The following is a 19,002-nucleotide window of genomic DNA, read 5'->3' as shown; positions in this document are numbered from 1 at the left end:
CTTTTACTGAAAAGATGCAGATTTTTGGCTGCAAAAACAGTGGATCTCGAACACCCTAAAAGAATTTCCAGGAGCTGGAAGAACACACTGAGGAGACGAACAAGGTTAAAAGAGCAGGCAAAGAAGCAATAACACTGCCAGTTAGCTATAAATACTTTTGTATTGAACAAAAATAAATATTCGAGCCGCACGGCATACTATTTCTTTCGGAAATATTTGTTTACACAGGAATGCAAGCTAGCATCCTTTCTAAGGCCATAAGAATCTTGTCTATATCACCATAAAGTAGTTTTAGTACAGGATACAGCAATTGCCAGTACAGTCACATGATAAACAGAATATATGAATACTGATTTTATTTAGTCTTCCTTCAAAGCAATGTAATCCATTAAAAATAATAATGAAATCAGAAGCCCTCTGCTTAAAGAAGTACCTCAGACAAAATGGTTCATCTACACTGTCTGTGTACATTGCTTATTGTTTGAATAGAGAAAAAGCAGGATAAATTGCAATGTGCTTGTGAAGGTTCTGGTTTTTTTAACCAATACTGTTCTGTCAGTATAAATTCATCCAGATAGAGAACTCTTCATTAAAAGTATAATTTATTTTGGTTGCTTTTCACTACACTGAAGTGACATCTTTCCCAACCACTGTCAAAGGCAATTAAGAACGCAGTGCTTTTTGAGCATAAGTTTCAATCCTGATTCCCTTTGACCTGCCTAAACAAAGTTTCCTTGTAAAAACTTGAGAAATCCTCAGTGCAAGAGGGAAAGCCAAACGGTGAGGAAAAAAAACATTATTAAGATATACATATATCATCATTGCATAATTATCTGGAAAAAAATTTTACGCTTCTGATAAAAGCACTGAACTTACAAATCAGTGAGATGCACCACGGAACAAAATAAAACATTGGACATCTTCGAAAAAGTGAAGCTGTTGTGTGCTGTTTCTGTTGTGTCATGAGGTGTACTTGTGCCTCTTTTTTACCTGAGGTTTGCTAAGGTAGTGTAGAGCTTCTCTGACAAGCACAGCACTGGGGACAATATAGGGGGGAAAGCAGAAAGGCAGCAGCATTTTGCTCTGTTACAATTAATGAGATTTTTGGGGTATTTCTCCTCATTTCTGCTTGTTCATAAGGAAAAAAATGCTTTTTTTCCATAAACAGGCAGAAAGTGCTTAAACACAGTGTGCCTTTGAATCATGGCTTTCTTTTAAAGAAGATATATACAAGTCCTCTAAAATTCATAAGTGATGTCAACTGTTGAAACAGTGCTTTTTACCTCACAAAGATGGATCCCATACCTTCGGGGTGTTTAGCTCCACACCATTCCCTCTCACTCACTAGAATAACTGGTAAGGCCTCCACGACTGCATCAATGCAGAGGACTTGGCCAATGACCGTGATATGGTTCTTATGTCACAGCATTCAAATGGTTTCTTTCTAGCAGTATATGCTAAAGGAAAAAGTGCACTCCCCTCCCCACTACAGACATGACAGGAGGCATGGGTGCCTTTCCCAGGAGCACTGGGAAAGCAGAGGTGACTTGAAGGGCTCAGCTGCTGCCCTCAGATGCCAAGGCCTCAGCCCAGCCTTCACGATTAGAAGCAACAGAAGTGCAGAGGCAATTCCACATCAGCAGCCCAGAGGGTGACTGTTGCACACAATATGCCAACCTTTACAGCACAGAGCACTTCCAAAGTTATCACCAGTTCTCCTACTTTTTAGAAGGGAAAACATCCATCTTTTCTTTTATTAGTCAACAAAACTGTTGCAGGGGGAGGAATTTCTCATCCTCACACCACCAGCCTTATTTCCTAGTGCATCTTTCCTTATTGTTTCTTCTTCCTACCCAAACCCCTTTCCAGCTATTCAATTCACTTTTTTTTTTTTTTCTTACTGCTGTTGACAACATTTGTGTGTTGCTTCCCTACTGCCCCCACAGATATGCAGAGATAGCAACAGGAGTCAGACAGTATGGCACCGGTGGCAGCCAGCCATGGCACATTTTACCCAAACAGAACACAAATCTTATTCTAGTAAGAAAAATGATGCTACGGTTCCACACCATGATAATATCATTAAATAACCAGTCACACTAAAGATCGGCTGCAAAATGTTTGATAGAGGACAGGAGGAAGGGGCAAGGAAGGCCTGGTGCCATGCAGAACCCAGGCTCTTCCTCCATTCCTGACCTATGCAGGCTGCTTGTTACTACACAAGTTCAGGGGTGGAATCTGGGGAAAACCAAATCTTACTGAGACCTAGTTTAAGGAAAAACTCTGTGATAACCTGTGTGCAATCTGATACAATTACCCAACTCACACTGATACACAACGTCCACTACTCATACACCAAAGTGGCACACACAGCACCCAGCCACACTGCTGTGACCATTTTTCTCAGTGGCACAGCTGCAAGAAGCAGCTCTTGCCTCTGGCCACTTTTTATTGACTCCCTCACATTGCCCTCTCCCCTACTCCTCCCTTATTATGGCTTTGTGCAGGGAATTTAGTTGGTGAAGCTAAAAACGCTCCATTCAGCCTCTCTTCCTCCCCACTTTTGCAGGACTGCATTTAAAACAGATCTGTTCACTGCCTTTGTTCCAGAAGTAGTTCAGCTCATCTGGAAGGAGGAAGGCAGGAGAAGGAAGGTACATCTCTTCCAGCTCAGGGGCGCAGGAGATAGCACAGGGTCTACTTCAGCACACTTTGTCTCTGAGACTTGACATACCCATAATATTACAGGCTACTATAGAGCTTTTCACAATCCATTCCAGCTTGAGCTGTGTTTGCAAAGTCTCAAAAGGAGCCTGCGCTATTCCTACAATTAGAAAGAACAGGTTTGCATAATCTTAACCCTCACATCCCAGGAACCACAACTAATTCACTGCTTTTCTAATTTGTCTTGGGGATTCTACAGTGCAGCAGCAGGACTTAAGAAATGGCTCTTCACTGTAACCTCATTTGAGTGATCATCTTTTGTTTGCATTACTCCAGTTTGCAAGCTGACAGCTATCAAGTCAGATTACAGAATGCCACTCACAGTGACACATGCCAAAAGTAAACCATTAAGACTATCTAAATAGCAGAGTTAGGCTTAATATTTTAGTTGCCAGGAATTATGCTACGGAAGAAATAAATGCAGCAATTAGTTTAAAAAAAAAAAAAAAAGGCACCAGGTATCTTAACATATTCCTGTAGAAATCAGTTATTATTTAATAGAAAATTAATAAAGGGAATTATTAAAATGGTCACATAAAAATTTCTGAAATCCTAAAAATCCCACATCTAAATTGCAAGGCATTTAAGCTGATAATAAAAATAAAAAAGAGGAAAAAAAAGAATTAGAAAGAAAAAAATCCTCCTAAAAACTCTGTTCTTTCTGTGTGTTTATGAAGGCTCCGGAAATACCATGGCAAACATTCCAGCTCTACAGCAGTGCACCACGTGACCCCACAGCACAGCAAGGAACTTCGATCCCAAGTATCTTCATGGAATAAAACAGTGAGTTTTATTTTTACTTTTTAAACCTTCAAGTGCAGGGAAATCTTCAGTAGATTTTCAAGCACCCTGTTCAAAAAGTATGGGGTTTTTTTTCTTTCCTTTTTTTTTTTTTAAAAAATCTTTTAATGATTTGCTGCATTTCTATGACTGCGTGTGTTATTTTTATAGTAAAAGATCAAAGATTTAAACTTATATTCACCAGGTACAAAATACACTACACTCTTTAAGGAACCATTAAAAACATTTGCAATGTCATCTAAATCTTGTGTTACAATCAGTGCTCCTGTGTTTCTCAATACAGCCAAGATATTTGCCTATTGAAAAATACAGCACAGTTAAAAACTCTCCCCCTTCTAATCTTCCATTACGATTTTAGCTAGAGCTATTGATGAAAGGATTTATGCATATGAGCTGTACTGAATGTTACCAAAAAATACTTAAAATGTGAGCCTGAATAAAAACCTTCCATTTTTACAATAATTCAAGTACTTGGAAGTACCCATTTAAGATGTAGGAGTAAGGATGAATCATAATGTAATAGTTGGCTATCAGCTGAAATTTGTGTTTTGTCTTAAAACAAAATAGAACAAAGCAGTGCTGTACAAAAACGAAAACAATTCTGCAGCACAAAAGCACAGCAAATGGCAAGCACACACCACTAACTTGCTTTAGTAGCCATGTCAGAAACACTCCTAATTATCAGAGGTAAAAGAGAGATGGCATTTCTGCTGGAAGCAAGTTTTACACTTTATTCTTCCTCTCCCCTCTCTTTCAGCCTATAAATATTAGTCTTACACATTTTTCTCCCATGCAGCTCTTGAAAAGGTTGAGTTTTTCAAGGCTGAGAGCAGATAGAAATGTTCATCAAGAAATGCCTTCGGGTCAACTGTCTGTAGCTCATCAAAGCGCAGTGCTGAAAATATGGATGAAGGGGAGGAGGATTATAAGAGCATGGTACAGCAGATTAAAAAAAATATCTATGCTCTGATGATCATTAGCTTTATCCTTTTGGAAACGGATTCAGTTATCATCCAGGCACCCTTGGTGGTGGTGGTGGTCACAAGGGTACTGACTCCTCCCCCCCCATTTCTGCTGCTTTCAAAACAACCATAAATATGTGAAAGTTACTTTAATGGCATTTGCCAACACAAGGAAATGCCACAGGGATATGATTAAGAGTAAACGTGGAGATGAGCCACATGACAGTGAAAGGAAAGGCAGCTGGTCCCCAAAACAATTAATACATGGACCAAGTACTTGAGAAACCCTGATCCATACTGGAAATAAAGCAAAGACAAGACTCCTGGCTCACAAAATACTTAAAAATATCTTAAAAATAATAAAAAAAAATTATGGAGCATCCACTACCTGCTTTTTTGCTCTGTGCAACAGCTGGACATAAGATATTGAATACACTATTGAAAATACTGTTCATTTCTACTCAGGGACTTCTCCCTCTTTATTATAAATGCACATTTATTGGCAGCAAGTAGAACGTATTATTGCTGTGTTTTATAGCTCGAATGGCTCATGCAAAGAGTAATTTGTTTGTATTCAGTATCACGATCAATAGCTGTACCAGGGATAGCCCAAGGAATGTTTATGCTGAGGGCTTTGCTTGCAGTGTTTCACTGTTGCGATCAATTGACCAAACAGGACTGATTCTTAAAAAAACAAATAAACTTTGATAGCAACCAGATCAGCCATTAAGACATAAGAAATGATGCATCATACGGAAAATGGCCAAAGACCCACAAGAACTTTCAACCTTCTGCGGGTCCATAAAGCCTTCCTACCTGAATATTTCCCACCGGCCTTTCTTCCTCTCGGTATCTGGGGCCGGTTTCCTCAGTGCCCTCACATAACAAGATCCATTTTCCTGCAATACAAGCACAGACACATCATACTTCCATTCTCCTGAGTGACATGGTAACACGTGAAAAAGCTCACTGAGCAGACCTCAGACAAATGGAGAGCATTTGGGAGGCCCAGTAACAACCCCAGAGCTGAGACTCAGCCCAGATTTCCAGCTACCCCAAACTCTGCAAGTTCACTCCATCATTTCAAGTCTTACAGGCTTCACGGTCCGTAAAAATGAGAGGAGGAAGAGGTAGTAAAATTCTACCACGCCAAATGGCCATTTTTTCACCCAAAGATCATGCTGAAGCGTCTTTATTCTCTTCATACAGGAACTCGCTGTCTGCTATGAGTTAAGTGCCATTTAAAAAAATAAACACCCCCAAACTCTGCTTAAGCGGATATGCCAAAATACCACAAAAACACCATCCTGTCTGTAGAAAAACAAAGCGAGTTTATGGATTACACTGGCACAGCGCTACGACTTCTAGGAAATGCTTTTTAATTATAAAGAAATACTGTAAAGGAAGACAGCAGAATGTTTACGGGCACTGCGTATTTTGTTACATGCTGTTTCAGCAGTCAGACAAGGTGTCTTTCCAGGCGTATGCTGCTAAGACTCTAAAACTCAGCACATATTGAAGAAAGGAACAGAATGAGAGAACATTTTGCTTCTCTTTTGACAAAATTCCAAGCAACTTCTATGCAAAATAATATTTCATCCAAGAGGAAGAAGCAAGGCTGATGGAAGAAAATAATGTACAACTTGTGGTCAGTCTAGAACCCCAAAATGACCAGCTGTGGAAGCAGCCACCTTGTTAGCACCTGATGTGATGCAAAAGCCACACTTGAGCCCCACAAAAAAAGTAGAAAACCTTCAAGTTTTTCAAGCAACTTGTTACATGCATTTAGTGTTTGTTACACAATCTTATTTACTCTTCTCACTGATATCATACAAAGAATAAAAGCATCTGAATAACATGCTTGAAACAACTATTCCATCCCTGGTATATACAGAGCTGCCAAGAGACAATTTGCTTCAGCTGGGAACTTTGCTGTTCTTCTTGTCCCACAGCAAACGGCAATTTTAGGGAAGTTACATATTGACAGACACCCTGAGTGAATGATTGGCTTTTAAGGCCTCACTGAACTGTGAATGTTTTCCCCTGAAACACATTTATTCTTATCCAGAATTTTCCCTAGTGCTTTTGTTCTGATTACACAAGCTGGGGGAAACACACTAAAGGATTCAGGTTTAGTATGTGTTAACATGACTTTCTCTGCTAATACAGACTAAGTTCTTAATTAAGTCAAAATTAATTATTTAATCTAACTTTTAAGTTTGCTTTCTTCAAAGGATAAACTTCCGTTCTGCCTATCCCAGCAGCCAGATTCCATCCCTGGCTGGTGCTACAGGACAGGACTCAGACACTGGGCTGCAGCATTTACTTGGCAGCTTCAGCTCTGCCTCACAATTCTCCCTCCTGGGTGCTCACTTCCAAGCCTGCATTTGTGCAGCTGCATGGCTAGCTGGACGAGGAGCTCATTTCCTCTAGCATTTGTCTCATAAACAGCTGTGCCAACACAACACAGGGAATGGGCACGAGGGCAGAAGTGATCAGCCGTGATGGCAGAGGGTCAAACAGAGTCTGCTTAAACCAGCTCAAACCACACTGTCATGAAATAAGGAGCCAACCCTTCACTCCACTCCTTTGTGTTTTAGTTTGTCCATCTGTAAAACTGGCACCACAACTCCTACTCTATTTTATAAAGCACCTCTGAAAAGGGCAATCCCATTAACATTTCAGTGAATTCACATTACAGACCACCCACCCTTTCTGCAAATCAGGTCCAAACTTCTTCCAAGGACACTGGCACAGTCCTCATCAGCATCTGCTCCGTGCTTTCGCCTCACAACCTGCTCAGAGGCTGGGCTGGGCCAAGCCCTGCCACCACACCAGGCAAAGACTTGCTCAGAACCAGATTCAGACTCTACAACAGAACAGTTTTTTTTAAAAGTCCGATTAGCTCTCTCATCCTATTTCTGGGAAAATCCCCAAACCAGTGACACTGGCATAGTTTTGGAGAAGGTGACTATGAGAATAAAAGAGCAGCAGAATAGCAGTTCACTGAAAGCACCCTAAAACCAACATCACAACCTTTCTTGGCTTAAAGCCACAGCCTCACAGCATGTTTTTCTCCTTTCTGACCGATGCCTAGTCTACGTCCTGTGAAGCAGCCACATGAGTATGCTCAGGGAAGAACCAAGCACTTTGTGCAAGCATCCGGAGGTGCCAGGTGGCAAAACTGTTAGCTGAGGGTTCTGGAAGAGAAGAGGGAAGCCCATGGCTCTAGGGACAGCCAATAATTCCTGCGTGTACGGATCCAGCAGAGGGAGCACAAAAACAGAAGGATTTTTTCTTGGCCAAATTTTGGCTATGAAACACTGAATGTTTGAAATCCCAGGCACTTTGTATTACATTATTTCTGTAATAATGCACGTGTGGTGTGTTACAAATGCGTAATAGACAAAACCCTTGCTCTGAGTAGATTACAGTGTAAAAATCAATACAGCAAAAGAGACAAGCAGCATGGGCAGCATAGGCTGCTGAGGCCAGGAGTAGGAGAGAGAGGCAGCACGGCAGAGCTGCCAGCTCTGCCAATTTGGTCATGCCTCCTGCAGTAACAGGACCTTTTCAAACACATAGCTATCAAAAGTCTCATCTTCACATGAAAACCACAGCTTTCAGGGATCTTCTGTTTTTATTTTGTTGTTATTTGCTTTTTGTTTTAAAGGTGCTATTTCCAGGCTTCCAAAGTGAAATTACTAAAGCTGTAGAGCTGATAATGTGTGCCCCAAAGACTCGAAGAGGGGATGCCACAAACTTCTTTCTAGAACCTGTCACCTCCTCAGCCCTGTCGCTGGAGAAAGCCAGAGGGCTCCAGGGATGCACTGTATACCTCATTACTCAGCCTGTGTAGGGCTCAACTACCAGCAAGGGGACCACAATTCTAAGGGTGATCAAGAATAAAACCTTCAGATTCCATACACAAAAAGCTACTTGACCTCTGTGTACCCAAATAAAAATGAAGAGATAGCAAGCAAAACACGTGCAGAAATTCTTGGAAAACAAAAATACTGTCAAGACAGGTAATTAAGTGTACGGTGCAATCTTACTATGGAAATGCATGAGGCAGGTGCACTTGGGTTTTTTTCCTAAAAAAAAAAAAAAGGGTATTTTCATAAGTTATTTCCAAGTTCTAGTATTATTCTCATTTAACGGCAGCATGTTCAACTCAGAATTCCTGCAAAACAGCAGTGAACTTTACAGCGCAATTCCAGCTCTCATGCACCCTGAGGCTGAAAGTGGGTCAGAAGCGAACAGCACAGTGTGCTGCATTTTCTACAACAGCAAGAATACTCCTGCTGCATGGGAAATATGCAACTTTCTAGACAGTGTTTAAATATGACATGCTGTCCTCATCACTTAGCACAGCCCTCGATCAGCTCAGTAGTTTTTATAAACTTGGGCATTTTTTTCTGTAAATTCTGAAGTAACTCATATTCAACACTGTAATAATATGGCTGATGGTCTTCTGCCCTAAAGTCTGTTAATTTTGTATCGAGAAGCATAAAGTGCTGCTAAAGCATGCAAGGCTAAGTAGGTGTTTGCTTGGAGAAAAAGAGGGCAAGAGAGAGGCTAGGCTCAGAGCATTGCAGAAATGTAAGCACAGAGCACTTTGCCCTGCTAAGGTTGATGCGCTCCTCTACAGGGCAGGGATGGAGTGAGGAAGATCAGAGATGGGACGAAATAACCCTGTGGGGAGGGAATGTTGGGATGTCAGTGATAAGCTGTAGTCCCTCTAACAATTGCCAACTTTGTCTGCACCTCTAGGCTTGATCTCCCTAGGAAATCAAACATGGACATCCTGCAGGGCAGGCCACAGGCTTGCTGTGGTTAACTCTGCCCAGGCTGTGACATAGCCAAGTTCGTGCTGTTGCACACATCACCCTCTTCCTGCAGGCAGGCTTTTCCAGCTCATCCTACTAGGTAGAGTGGAGTAGAGTAGAACAGCAATGAAAGCGTCAGCTTTTGCTTGCTTTTTTCCCTATTTTTCACAAGAGTAAAAGCAAAAGGTTCATTCACTCATTCTCCACTTCCCTGATTATCTTTTCCTATTTTTTTTTCTTGCTTACTAGTTTGTTGCTTAAATATCTCTTTTATTTCTGTTAAATGATTCATTTTAAACAGAAATCAATGTCAAAGTTGCACTAGGCATTATTTGAAAAATAAAGGACTACTCGAGCGCTTCTCTTCTCAGATGTAGGCAGCCACAAGCTTTTATTTCCTCACTTAGAGGCACGGGGAGTTTCAGAGCTGTGTCACTCTCCACACATAAGACCTAATGGCAGCACTAAACAATATCATGACCTTCAGTTTACAACAGCAAAAGAAAAAAACCCTTTGCCTTTCCCAGCTTACTCCACCACCATCCCGTTGTTGCAAGAATACCTTTCCCAAGCCGGTTCCCTTTCCCACGCTGCAGGTGAGCTCAGAACAGCCCCGATACACCTGAGGTCAATAGCTCAGCACCACAGCAGATCCCCACACCCCCTGCTGCCAAGGAGCACGGAGGAAGACATGCTGTGCCTGCTGCTGCCTGCCCAGCTGGGCTGCTCCTATGGCAAAGTACACGAAATCCAGGCCAGGTGCCCAGCACAATCTTGGCTTTACAAGCACCCATCCCAATAGCAGTGCCAACCCAGCCTGCAGCAGGCAGTGGCACATGGGCTGCCTGTGCTGCTAAGGGAGAGCTGAGCTGCCGGCTCACAGGCAGAAGACAATGAGCACTATTAACCTTGGCTTACGCTGAGCCATTGTTCTAGAGGTTGGACATCTCTTGTAAAATCCCATTATTAGAGGCCATTGCCACTAATTTCCATAGTTTATTTTGCTCTACTTTAGAAAAAAATGCCCTTCCCTTTCCCTTAGACCCTATTGTACTTACACAGCCTCAAACAATAACCCGCTCGAGCATGGCCATGGAAGTGGTTTGAAGGAACAAAGGCTACTCCTGGCACCACCAGTGCTGCAGACTCTCTATGTGCAGCTGCCTGCATTCTCTGCAGCTTCACGCAGCACCAGGTGCTGCCGGTTCCCTGTACTTGCACTGCATGCTGGATACAAAAGTAAATTGCAGGCAGGAGGAGCCTAGGAAATCATCCTTGAAGCATGGACTGCTGGTGCAGGTGAGTCACAAGCGAGTTCTGCAGCTTGCCCTGCTGAAGGAGGGCTGCGAGAAGGCTCGCCTGAGAAGGCAGCGGTGTGTGAGCTACCCAGCAGGAGGAGGCAGGGCAGCAGCACAGCTCAGGTTCTACAAAAGAGATTATTGCCACATCCAGCAGCCAGCACCCACCCAAGTGGTGTGCCATCAACAACGCTCAAACAAGACTAACAGAGCAGTGAGACAGGATTAGACATGCTTGTTTTTAACCATTCACTTATCTCGGGTGGAATACTATCAGTGCAAACTTGGCACCCAAATGCTGCCCCTCAGAGTGGGTAGAATGTGCTTTTAATTTGAAGTGTAACATTAGGTCATTTGTGGTTATTTATTTTTTAATTTAAACTGGTAAAACACATTTAATCTGTTTTGAGAAAAGAACAAATTGATTTAGCAAGCAGTTCTTTCCCTGGAGACAGTTAACCACGCTCAGCAATCTGGATATAGGTTGAGACTTCACTAAAGTCATTTTAATTGTAGGTCGTAAGAAATGTCAAGATATAAACCACCATGGAATACTAAAAATTAAGCCATCATCGAGACTAACAAATGTCTTAGATTTGCAGTAGAGTATTTCTTTAAATCTTCATGGCATTACTACTTAAGCACGAAAGCAGAGCAAACTGGTTAGGGCTGCATGTAATGCATGCACATCATTTTTGCTGATGGGAAAAAAAAAAAAAAAAACCTATACTAAGGAAAAATACTGACGTGAAAGAAATTTAAAATGCTACACTTTGGGGAAGTATTTTTTTCATTTTGCTTATAAACAAAGTTTTGTTTCATCTCGGTCAGAAATAATTTGTCCCTAACACAACAGGACAGAAACAACAGGATTGCATATGCATTAGTACACCTATCAAGACAAGGTGCACAAGAAAGAGAAATGAGGATTTGAAAAGAAAACAAAAAAAACCAAACAGCCCACAAATATAAAACCACAAAAGTAGAACCCTTTTAGAACTTCGTGCCCAGTTTTTATAAGGAAAAACTCTTCAAAATTTCCTTCTTAGCTAAAAAAGCACTTTTTTTTTCCATCTGGAAACCCCCTACTTCTGCCAGTTAGTTTTGAACTGAATCCTTCATTTACTAAAACCCTTTTGTAGAACATACCTGAAATACCAAAAATTTTCCTTAGTTCACTTTCCCAAATAACAATGACAAAGGAGAGTTCTGATCTCCCTCACAGAAAGTAAAACCCCTGCATCCTTGTTTCACTTCTTAAAAACTGATGAAGTTAAAAATCAGGTGCACTCATCTTTACAACCAAAGAAGAGAGTATGGGAACTCATACAGAAGTATTCAAAGAACAAATCTATAACACCTCCTTGTCCCACATTCTTCTGCTTGAAATAAAGCGCAAAGGTTAGCTATGTGGTATCAGTGGCAGATATTTATATATTATATATGGTCTTATATTAATACCACCCCATCCTTTCGAGCTTGATCAATATACACATTTCTATTCCCAGCACTGAACACTCATGGGAGTAAAGACAAAAAGGGTATTTCTCCAATTCTAGTTAAATAAGAACAGACCTTACCAGCAAACAGGTATTTGAACAGAAGGTGTTCCAAGTGATACAATTTAAGCTATTTTAAGTATATACTTATTGAAGGATAAAATAAAAAGGAATTTTGACATTCTAATTTACTGCTAGTCATATCATTAATAAAAATCTGTATTATGAACACTAATTTCACTGCTTTTGGCCACTGTTCCTGAGAGGTGGAAAAACACATCTCTCTTTAATGCATGCAGGGTCAAATCTATCCCAGTGTCAAGTCCTTTTTGTTGGCATCCTCAACACCAATTCACTGAGCACTGCGGTACCCTAGACACTTGTTTCTGTGACATTAAATACTGTACACACACACATCCCCAGGTGGAGCACCATGGCACAGTGGGCATCGCCACCTGTGCCTACACAAAGGGCTTTGCTGTTCTACAGAAGAAAGCTGCAACACTGCAACCTGAAGATGATACTGGCAAGCCTTCATTGACAGAGCGCCAAGCCCTTCATGCAGCCTGAAGTTATTGAAATGTAAGCACCAAAAGGAATAATTATGGAGACGAGGCCAAGAGCAAGAGCCACACGTTGGGATTCGTGGTGCCGGTCCCCAGCCTCCTGACTGCCTGCTGCAGCAGCTGGGCGGCAGCAGGCTCCTTGCTCACCTCTTCTTATACAAGTGCTCCTGAACTGGTAGCCCTGGATCTGGGTTTCTTGCTCCTCAGGGAGGACTGTGGGGTTGCATCCAGGGCCTACTCCATGCCAGGCTCCACCAGGCTGCCAGCGCGGAGGCCCCAGGCCAGCAGCAGTGCAGGGAGGCAGCCAGGGAGCAGAACGCCTTGCACAATTTGTGCTCTGCGCGGACATCTGAGCTGGAAAGACAGTCATTGCACAACAAGCTGAAGTTTGCCTCGGGATCTGCCAAGTTCTACTGCAGGCTGTTCTTAAACTCTTCCACTGATGGCATTTGTAAAACTCAGATGAATTTTCCTTGACACTTCAAAAAAAGGAGAGAGACCCTAAACAAACACCCAGCCCTTCCTCAGTGACCTCGCTGCTTACAGTCCCATAAACATCCATTTTCTTCTTTCTTGTCCTCAAAAGGCCCCTTTCTCCAGCATGCTAGAAGCCTTTAACTCATAGTAAAGCCAACAGCACCTGCCCTGCTACGAACAGGCACAAAGGTGGCAAGGCATGTACCTCAGCAGATGGACCCCAGCAAACCCTGCTTGCAGCCCTGAGACGTGGCTCCCCAAACACCCACCTAGACCCTCTGAGGGCACTAAGGGGAGCTCTGGCCACACCTGAGCTTTACCTTGGCACCAGTGTGTAGCCCAGCAAAGCACATTTTTAAGAAAGCAGCTGGCAAGGTCCCAGAGATGTCCTGGGGTGGGAGGGATGTGCTGGGGAAAGCAGCTGCCAGTGGAGCCAGTGACTCACAGTAATTCCTCCCTCTGAGAGAACCTGCCCCTGTGCCAGCCCACCCAACATCCCATAAAACAAACACATAATTGAGGCCAGCAACAGCAGAACTCAGTAACAGGAAATATTAAAAAAAAAAAAAAAAAAAAAAAAAAAAAAAAAAAAAAGGAAAAACACCCAAGCATTTAATATTTACCTAAGAATGAAATGTTTCATTAATTACATTCAGAATCAATTTGCAGCTATTTTCCTTAAATTCTCTGTCAAACCCACAGATCTGAAACGCTTTGAACTGTGCTGCACCAGTAATTGTGAATGAATATTTTAGATCAGTCTGAAATTGCTGTACTGCATATAGCAAATGAACTAATAAGCTGCTCATGTGTGGACTACTAATGTATGTTCTTTCTTTTCTAGACAGATGGAGAACAATCTAAACTAAGTTGAACTGGCTACTGGGAATCTTCAGAAAGTCCTAGAAAAACTTTTACTTCTACTGTTTTATGAAAAATATTACTCAACAGCCTCTGTGCGTTGAAAAGGAGACAAGAAGATACAGAAAAGCCTGAACAAGTATGCCAAAACATGAAAGAAGAGTTGGACAATTCATGTGCCTGCAGCAACCTGTGCAGGGTGCCAAGGAATAGAGCACTGTTATCAAAGGACTACCAGAGCAAAGGACAACATTGCCACCTATATTATCTTTATTCCAATATGGTCTGGGCAGTCATTTTCAAGTACATATAGTGGCATATCAGTGCTGATATCTGACATATGTATTCCAGTTTACAAAAGCATCTGTTGAGTCATCAAATTAAAACAGTTAATTGCACGTTGGGGATACTTTCAGAGATAAAAATTTCCCTTATTTCAGGCAAATTTTAAACATCCCATAGATTAAACTCCTCTTACATATATAAAACTCACACTCTATCTCCAGTGAAATTAATGCATGAAATGTGAAGAATAACTTCCCTAAAGGATTGTTTGTATTTTTCTGCCTCAACTGCATTCAATAATGTGAAACAAAGACATAACCTGAATCACATGTAATGCTGAAATATGAACTAAGACACAGCCTCCACCGGATGGAGGAAGAAATTAGTACCTTCAATCAAGAACTTAAAAAAAAAAAGTAACAGCTAAAAATTATTAGATGATATCTGCCATGTTAATACCTCAAAAGCTTGTATTACCATTTATTCTAAAAGAAACAAAGTATAAGCTGTATCTTTGACCATCACAAAAGCAGCAGGAGACGAGCCAGGAGAAGAACCCACAAAATTAAACATGGATTGAATTAACAAGATGACATCTGATGATGTACCAATTGCTTCTTAAATGCATGCAGGGACTGCAGGCAAGTGATCACCTTTCACATATGTAATTATCTGAATATTTGAATTACAAAGATCAAAAAAACTTGTGGAAAACTTCTGTGAATTTTCCAAATTTGTAAGTAATTGCTTCCAAGCTGAAGTTCATTGAAACCTCCTGGCTTCTACAGCAGGACAAGGATTAGGAAAACATATTCCCTAAGAAGTAGTATCACCCATATGAACTGTGATTTAGAACAATTTGGTAGTGGTTTGGTTGGTCTTTCCTTTCCCCACCCGTTTGACAGAACCTGCCTGTTCTACAGCTTGCCAACCACAGAGTCCAGTTAATCACATGTGATTTCACTCCAGAAATGAACATAAAGCTCAAGTGCTACTGAATAACCAAGAGCCCCATATAAGATTAGAGATACTGAGAACCCAACTAGGTTACGCTTTGCCATAAATCCAAAACTGACAGCACATCTCAGAGAATCTAAGCAGACCATTATTCTTTAGTGCTGAGGAAATCAAACTAAAAGCGAGAAAGTAAAAGTGGAGACAAGAACTGCAGTCATGACCGAGCCTTAAAAGGTCCCTCATACTTTTGAAGTTACAGCATATTCCCTCACTACTAAACTGAACAGAGACTGCTGTCTCAGTTGCATTAAATTATTAGCTAATTAGCCCTGAGTAAGGACAACAGTGTGTTGATGCTGGCAAGCTGTGAAAAGAACACTTCAGCAAAGAAGATCAATAGCATTTTTGTCTGGCTTACAATAAGAAAACTGCTGGCCCAGGTTATGAGTTTAAGCCATTTTTCATTTGGCAGACAAGACAGCACCAGTGACAGATCAATACAGCAACTTTATGACATGCTGCTGCTCCTGCAGATGGCAGGACCATAAACAGGCATCTTTTTTAAAATCTCTAGCAGTACATTAGACAGAAACCACCAGACCTTTTGTAATACTACACAAAAAGGCAAATCAGAGAAACAGAGAAACCAGGAGAATTGCTGTCCCGTAAGACAGAAAATAACATTATCTGTTTGAAATTATCTGGAGTAGCAAGCTACTGTGCTATTTGGGAGATCCCACTAAAACCACTACCTTGGCATCATGTAAACACTTACCCCTTCAAAGAGCAAATGTTAACGGGCATCACTGCTTATGTGATGCAATTTTCTTATCTTTAAGTTATATGGACCAACAGAAGGGAGAAAAAACAACAACAAACCTTTCATGTGATTTTGAACATTAGATGAGTCACTATTATCTGTAATTAGTAGGCATTTGAGAGAATAGGCTTACAAATGAGCAGTTATTTTTCCTATAATGCAATACACAGACTGCAGCATTTGCATGTATACATATATATATTATCTTACAACAGTATGAGGATTGTCGGTAATGTTCTACTGTTTTATAAACTGCAAATGAAAACAAGAGGAAGGTTTTATAATTCTAGCGCTTTTATGTTAAGATCTCTAGTTGAAGAGAACATAAAAGATAGCACCTTAATGTATTATTTAGGCCAGATCTTCAGCTGAGGACACAGAAGGAACATCTGGCTCTGTATTTATAGTCTTTTCACTATAAACATGAAATAAACACAGAACATGGTGAATTAATCATATCACCAGCTTTCTTCTGCCTCTCCTTCCGAAGCTGTTTTGTGTCAATTACCAAAGAAATATCTCCTCAAGCAGGAAACCAATTTTACAAAAGCACATTGGTTTTGGGGGCCTTCATCAATACTTTTGAGTTGCTTCAAGTAACTAATTAACATTAATGTCAACATAAAGGATAGAAGGATAGAGAAGGCTCCCCATGTGGTACTGCTGTGCAACGGGGTTCAAGTCCATATCTGAAAAATGAGTTATTAATTTGATCTTTAATTTTACCCTGCATGTTGTGAGCAAACTGTGCTGTATTTTCCTCTAACACTACGTTCAGCATTAGTACAAAACAGAACAGAGCAGCACCCAAACCAGAAGCCTCCTGATTGGGCTCTGCTCATGCTAAGAATAACCTGGCACACACGTACCCGGTGCTGGATGTGCCAATGATCTGCCTTACTCATGGATTCAAACCCCAGCCCCTCTACAAGATCCTATATACATCAGGTTGTGCTAAAGCAGGAAAACTATGTATCAAATCTATTTTTAAAAAGAAATTGGATTTCTGTAAGCTCCAAGGCGAAGGATGGTTTTAACAGTTTCACATTTATAATCTCACCTCCTTTCAGCCTGCACAAGGGCTCTTTGTACCAGCCGCACTGAGACATGCTGGCTGCCATGCCTGCCAACCCCTGGTGCTTGCTTCCAGCCTGCTGCAGAGCTACTGGCATAAACACACAGCACAGCAGCCCACAGCTCCCATGCGCATGACACAGAATATACTTTACCACCCAACTCAAGCCCTTCTGTAATCCTGTGATGAGTTGCTTATTATGCTGAACAAAACGTTTTAAACTCAGTTTATTACATTTTATTTTATTTAGGACACCTAGTAGGTTGTGGCTGTAAAGCCTGCACCTCTTGCCCCGCGGCAGCTAAAATCAGTACTGGGAGGAGCCACCACGTAACCCTACTGCCTGAATGTTTAGAGAGAGAGGAGAAGGGGAGGAGGGCCCCAGCCCTCGAGCAGCAGGTGGTCTTGCTCCTCCTGTGTCTATGCCGGGAAGCATTAATGCTTGCTTTTTGGTAGCACGATCCCCTAGCACCTGCCTTTTTCAGTGCTACACACTGCACTGAGCATAGTCCTCTCTCTCTTAAGACTTTCTTCTCCTTTTTCCTGAATCCTACTGGATTTAAGATCCGTTATATTATTTCCTTATCATCAAAGTCCTCACCACTTCAACTTCTTCTTAGTTTTCCTCTGACCCTGTGAAGAACTAAACCACATCCTTTTTCCTAGACCAGTCCCTACAAACTCCTCCTTCCATGGGATTCCCTGGACTTTCTGTGTTAAGATGGTTTTAGTCAAGAAATCCATTAACTATCCCTGTTGCCTCTGTGCTATTAAAATGACACCGCCTTTGTCCAAAGATAGCACATTGTGAACAGCTTTACAGACTCGTTACATTATCAGCAATAAGCTGAGATCCCACCAAGGACCTCTCCACAATTTCTCGTTGAAGAAATTGTACAAATCCACAAATATAAATGAAATGCTCTTCTGCTTTGTTACTGCTCAAAAGGTTAATTAATTTGAAAGCAAAAAAAAAACAAAGATGGGTTTCAAATCCCACCAGACTTCCTGGTTCTACAACAAATATAAACACCTGAGTACCTGTTCTGTTCTTTTTTTTTTTTTTTTTCCCTTAGGAAAATCTTCCTGAAAAGTTCTCCAAGTCTTAACACATGCTTCAGATGAATCCAAAAGAGAAATCAGGTCTTTGTTTCGTATTTTGAATTTTGCATTCAGGCTAGAGCCACCTATTAACTGCAGACTTTGCATAAAACTGCAAACTATTAGTTGGATAGTAAACCATTTGTGGAAGGAATGTCTTCATTCTGCACACTGTCATATCTAGACTCCACAATGGTGACCAGAAGGTAAGCTCAGAGCACACACAATAATAACATCAGTAATGAGACTAAAATAGTGCATTCACATTACGCACTGTTCGTATTACCATTCACCAGAGCCAATCCTTTCGAGTGTAATAAAGTGAAGGTATTATAATTAGAGAGCTCATAATGCCATTTAATCAAGTGCGGAGCTAGAGCACAGTGGGTTGTACACCAAAGACAAAACCACACGAAGCAGTACAATTCTGAATGCAGGGAAGGGCACACATTCTTCAAGGAAAATAACAAGTTACTACAAAGCCATGTTTGTTTTCAAGTACTTAATCAAGAGAGTTTGCATACTAGGTAATTTTACCTCATGAAAATAAGTTATTTCATAAATGGCAAATGAAATATGACCACAAACATGTCTTTTGATTCCTACAGACAGAAAAAAAACAAACAGATTTGGGCTCTCAATTTGTGAATTAATTCTTCATAGTTCTATTGGAAGAAATAATTATACTTCAACAATATTACAATAATTCTTCTACTACTGCTTATTACTTTCAAAGTACTTTACAAC

At 41.1% G+C, this 19,002-nt stretch overlaps 1 protein-coding gene across 7 annotated transcripts in view; it reads right to left on the bottom strand.

Moving 5' to 3' along the window:
- ZMIZ1 (zinc finger MIZ-type containing 1) overlaps window positions 1-19,002 on the bottom strand; it is a 321,213-nt gene that overhangs the window by 209,349 nt on the left and 92,862 nt on the right. For 4 of the 7 annotated variants that reach the window (XM_042818839.1, XM_042818844.1, XM_042818843.1 and 1 more), the window contains exon 3: window positions 5,304-5,386. The exons of 1 other annotated variant lie outside the window; for it this stretch is intronic. The gene's annotated coding sequence lies outside the window, so the exon portion shown is untranslated. Of the gene's footprint in view, window positions 1-5,303; window positions 5,387-9,878; window positions 10,011-10,374; window positions 10,482-19,002 lie in introns of those variants that run through there. 2 more of the 7 variants (XM_042818841.1, XM_042818840.1) reach the window with 2 other exon arrangements.

Source organism: Centrocercus urophasianus, unplaced genomic scaffold, assembly GCF_019232065.1.
Source record: "Centrocercus urophasianus isolate 14NV4802_14NV808 unplaced genomic scaffold, USGS_Curo_1.0 seq_17, whole genome shotgun sequence".
Lineage (NCBI taxonomy): Eukaryota > Metazoa > Chordata > Aves > Galliformes > Phasianidae > Centrocercus > Centrocercus urophasianus.
The sequence above is the reverse complement of the archived record's forward strand: the minus strand, read 5'-3'. Positions and strand labels throughout refer to the sequence as shown.